Below are 6,027 nucleotides of genomic sequence, written 5' to 3'. Positions count from 1 at the left end.
AAAGAATTACTATCAGAACTGAACATGCCATTTGTTGTAGAAGATGAACATCTATACAACAAAACAGTTTTATCAGCATTACCCTCTATCTCAGATCCCAGTGATACTTTAAGGTGTTTGCGCTGGCTTGTTGAGGAGAACTATGAGAACTTCAAGTCAAAATTTGAAAACAAATCAAATTTTCAAACTGTGTTTGAAATTCTGTGTCAGGTATCATTTAGTTCATCTGTAAATCAAGAGCATATAAAGAGAATTCCAGTGTTTACCACCATTGAAAATGATTTAATTTCTCTTCCACCTGATGAAAATTTATATGATCCAAAAGTAATAATATAGTCAGGTTCACTATGTCAAAAAATACACTTTCGCTCAAAGTTTATGGAGATTAGCAAACCTATACATTTTTGGAAAGCTTAGAGCATGATGAATCTCAAAATCAATGTTTACATTTGCATAGATTCCTGCAAAGTCAGCATTTTTTTAATTTCAAAGTGACAGCTAATAAAATAAGAAAACTCTAATATATCAAGTTAAATTTGACATAAAAGTTTAATAAATGAACTCAACAAATTCTCTGGTAACATTTTTACACTTCTTTTCATTAGAGGTGAGACAGTTAATCATGAACAATTGAAAGTTTTTACAAAGGGAATAGAAGAACATCTATTATACTGCAATAATTCAGGAATAATTTATAGTGAAAAGAATTAATGAATATTCTGGATTATTTGGAGCATAACTGGACAGGTGCAAAGTATAACTAGTGCAGAGTATAATATGACTTCTACTAAAACAGTTCAAACCTAGAAAAGCTGAAATTTTAGATACTCTAATAGAGCAGTCACTTAAAGGCAGTCAACTTTTGAGCCCATTTTTTTGCTAATGTGCTTACGTATGTTTAGCATAATTAGCACTAGATGAATTTTGAAAGAATTTTCATTTTAAAAGTAATTGGAATTAGCTCTCTCCTAAAAGGGAAGTTTCCTTTTTACATAAACAATGAATTCACCATGATCACCAAGAGCAATTTTATGCACCAGATAGACATGCACCAACAAGTTAAAATTGATACATGATCTTGAAAATTAGTATCCACTGTTACCTAACTGTTAACCCAATGTAAATTTCCTTTCTGGTGACAGAATGATTACCATCTTTAAATAATCCAAATATTGCAATTGTCGATGGAGTGATTCTTATCCAGAAGATGACAAAGATCTAGCCAAGATGCTTTTAATGACAGGCTTACAAGTAACTGCTCCATGCTAAAATGCTGGTGTTATTGCAATGATTTACCTTGCACAGAACTGTGTTTGTGTGGAACAGATGCACAAGTGACGGAGATTTATATATACATACAAGTAGAAGGAAAAATGAAAATTTTAAAGTTGGATTACGATCAAAAAAGTAGAGAAACAAGGGAATTGCTAAAAAGTAGTGAAAGAAGAAAGGTTGCCTATACATCTGCAGATATACTAGTGGACAATTAATCCCTATACTTCATTCAGTCTATAAATGACTGAATTAGGGATTAAATGTCCACTGCAGCATATAGGTAACATCTCTTGTTCACTACTGTATAGACTGAAATATAGGGATTAAATGTAGGACTAACATAATTATGACTGGTGAACTTGCACATATACTGCATCAAAGGAAGAAGGGCACTTGGAAAACTATACACCTGGACACATGTCCCAACTATCAATTATGTAGCAAAAAGGGAGGTAGCCATTATGCTTCATTTTCAGCTATGCTTTTCACGTTACACAGCGTTGCAAACAAAGAACAGCATGAGAAGTGTCTCCACTATCAATCATATTGCTATGGAAAATACCGGTGATAAGCTAACACAGCCACAGTTAAGCTGTATCACGTTATGTAGCGTAAATTGACACCTTGCATTGTCAGTGAAGAGAACTGGAACACAAAGGAGGACAATGGCAAGTCCATGATGCATATATTGTACATCTACAGTTGGCAAAATCAAGCCAATATGTCAAATTATGCTTGGCTGTCAGTCAGTCAGCGTAAATTCTGTTGAATAGAAAAATTTTAAAATGCTATAGAAATTTTGTTGGAAGAGTTTGGGGTTAGTCTAAAGACATTTTTGAGCTTGGCTATGCCTAGCCAATGTTGCAAGCTGTCATGAAGGGAAATTGAGACTGGTTTTAGGGTGATATATTGAACTAGAAAAGCTCAATTCTGCATGATCCCTAATATATATATATAGTACTATCGTACTGTATAATACATCAAAAATGACAACAGTGACAGTGCTGATCATTGTTAGGTTCATATCTTTGAATTAACTGTAATAGACATAAGGTTCATATCTTTGAATTAACTGTAATAGATATAAATACATGTATATGTACATACGTACATAGCCGTGATGTCTTTATACATAGCTGTACTCTACATCTCAATGTTAATAATTCACTTATTCACTTTGTTTCATGCAATAACTATTTGCCAAATAAATTGCTTTTAAGTTACTTAGCATTTTAGAGGCTATTAATGGATTCTATATGGGTGTGAGAACATAGAAATAGTGTTTGTTACAATTCTCTGTCAATAAGAGGCTGATATATGGAGAAAGTTGCACCATATGGACTGCTATTTTCAAACTGCTAATTGACTAACATGTAGGTATCTGTATAAATGTAAGCATTGATCTCCATGCTCTAAGCTTTCTAATAACAATTGTGTAGGCCCATAAATTTTGAGCAAAGTTATATTTGACATAGTAAACTGTGTCAATGCATGCCACCAACTGGTACGTGCAAAAGTGCTCTTGGATCTGGTCAGAGTGAAGTCATAGTTGCCAATTGCTAATTAACAAAGTTCCTTTTAAGAGAGAATATTTTAGGCAAATGACGATTATTCTTTCAAACCTAGTATTAGCTAATCTCCTGAAATTTATGCCTAACATAAGCACACTAGCTAGGAGTTTCATGAAAGTGACTGCTACATTAGCAATATGGACTCAAAATTGACTGCTTTATTAGAGTATGTGACTGCTCTATTAGAGTAACTCAATTTTTTCTGGCTTGAACTGTTTCAGTGAAAGCCAAACTTATACTTTGCTCCAGTTATACAAAGATCTCATTAAATTAATCTGGAATATTCCACAATTCTTTTTGCTTAGAACTATTCTTGAGTTATTGCAGCATAATGGATGCTCTTCTATTCCATTTGTAAAAACTTCTAATTATTCATGATTAACTATCACCTCTAATAAATAGAGATGTAAAAATGTCACCAGAGAATTTGTTGAGTTTATTAATGAACTTTTATGTCAAATTAAAATTGATATATCAGGAATTTCTTACTTTATTGGCTGCCATTTTGAAATTTAAAAATGCTGACCTTGCAGGAATATGTGCAAATGTAAACATTGATTTTCAGATTCCTCATGCTCTAAGCTTTCCAAAAACATATAGGTTTGCTAATCTCCATAAACTTTGAACAAAAGTACATAGTGAACCTGACTAATATGGCAAGATCAGGTATGTAAAGTTGTAAACTTAAATGGATGGAGTTCTTTCCTGATCTACGCATTTTGGACCCTTCTGCTCCATGGGAAAAGTTGATAACATGAAGCCATAAACCTTGGCATTGTTAAACTAAGTGTATATGAGATATAATGCAAATATATATTTCCTTCTTTTGATAAATTTGACAAAGATGAAATGGTTGGGCATCTAAAATTTTTGGCAGAAAAGGTGCATGGAGCCAGATTTGACAATCGTAAAGGCAAAGAATTGTTTACTAGTAAGCTAAAGTCCTTAAAATGCATTCACTGTTCAACTGGGATTCATGAGATAAATCACTTTCACGATCCCAGTTTAGAATTGTTCAAGACTTTTGTTGATGACCAGATGATTTTACCAAAATACTTGCAGGAAGAATGCTACAGAGAATTTTTAGTATTTTATGGGTTGAAGACTGTTCCAACCTGTAAAGATTTTATTCAGTACTGTAAAGATATTGAAAATATACCTAATAAGGAAGAAGCTTCTAAACAATTAATAAGTGTTATACTAGATGAGACAGGAAAGTATGAGAGAACTGGTATTCATTCTCGAAGGTTTCTAGCTGAAATTTCTTTTAAAATAGCTATTGTTCAAGAAGTGCCTGAACTTAATAGATTAAGGCTACTGGCTGGTAAAGAAATTGCTGAACAGAGTATCACCTTAACCAAGCTATCATGCAGGATCCTCACCAATTAGCAACCAATATATTGTTTGGACATGCATGCCACTGGTACAACTACCCACATCTGATGGAAGATACTCAGTGGTATCATCTAGGTTGAGAGACTTGAATGTCATTGAGCACCCTAAAGCTGATGAAGTCATAAGCAACCTTAAAAATGTGTCATTGATTAGTCATGAAAGCTCTAATCATCAAATACAAATTTCTGAGGATTTGTATCAAATATTGCACATGGCTGTGCACAAAATTCTGAAATACTTGCAAAGCCAGCGTATTACAAGATTTCTGGAAGATTTAGTTCACTACAACATATTTCCAGTAAAACATCAGAATAGCTATTTCCTTGCAATGCCTAAGCAAGTAGTGAGAAGTCATGATGTGAATCTATACAGCCCTTACTTGCACAAACTAGACATGGAATTAGATAGTTATTTTCTTCATGCTATTGGTGTGGAAACTGTCATAACTCTTAGTCACATACAATTTGTACTACAAACAATGAAGCAACAGTATGGTGAAGATCCAGTCCATTCAGAAGATTTGAGTATAGCTATGAATGCAACTGAAGCACTGACTAAAATTTGTAACAGCCACAGCTCAGTTTCTATATCTGGTGTGATATACTTATTGAATGAAAGAAAGGTTTTTACTGATTGTTCAAAACTAGTAGTAAATGATTTAAAACACATTCATAGTGATTATCCAAAACTTCCTACTGGTTGGCATGGAGTTTAAATATGTTGAAGAGATTGTGAAGCATTCACCCATCACTAAGGTTAAAAAATTTAGTGCTCTTATGAAGTACAGTTTAAACAATAAAAGTACACTAGAAACTCCCTGTTGGAAAGTTTCATTCATTGAAACAGTTCTAAAATCACCTTACTTTTTTACTGCAATAACTGAACTTACTATGAAGTGCAAAAGAAATGCTGCAAGTGATGTTGTCAGTAAATTTCAACATACCTTAAAAACTGTATGTGTGAAAGAAGTCAAAGTAAAACCTACCTTTGAACTAAATGGCATCATCATTGAAATGAAGGAAATAGCAAAGAAATTTCACTACAACGAAGTTGAAGCAACTTTGTGTCTCACTAATGATTTATCCTCCTTATTTGAAGTTGAAGATTTATCAGCAGAATTACTTAACAGTCTACTGCAAAAGGTAAATGTCACTAATACCAGCTTAGCAGAAAAAATGAGGACTGTTGTTGGACGTATGCTATCCTGTGAAAGTCTAGATGATGTTGCAAAGGTTATCGAGAAATGGGTCACACATGAAGAAAGTTCTGGCCCAATCAAAATGGAAGCTGTCAGAATGCAACTAGGAAGTAACATACCTAGATGTTGGCATCACACTCTACAACAATGTATTGTAGATGAATTTGAACCAGAAGAAGTGGTTGCATTTGAAAAGTCAGGCTTTTGTTTTGTGTATGCTCAAATTTTGTATCAAGTAGAAAATATTGCAGAGAATTACTTTAAAAAGGAATACTGTGTCCATATTAGTGATGAGAAACAAGCAACGGTCAATGTATTGCAATTATACAGGTTTGCACTACCAAAAAAATCATGTCGACTACATCCAAAAGCATTAGCAACAGAAAGAAAGTCATCTTTATCAAACTCTCTCTTTGCAGATATAAGAGCACAGGTCAAACTATTGTATCAGTTGCCTCAGGAACAGAGGGAAAGAGGAATTAAAAGGTTATATTTGCACCATCATCTTGCTACATACTGCAAGACAACAAGTATAGATCTATTTGTGATGCAAGAAATGGACAGGTTAGAAAAGGGTTTGGCAGAAGA

This window comes from Dysidea avara, chromosome 5, assembly GCF_963678975.1.
Source record: "Dysidea avara chromosome 5, odDysAvar1.4, whole genome shotgun sequence".
Taxonomy (NCBI): domain Eukaryota; kingdom Metazoa; phylum Porifera; class Demospongiae; order Dictyoceratida; family Dysideidae; genus Dysidea; species Dysidea avara.
This window is presented reverse-complemented; position numbering follows the sequence as displayed.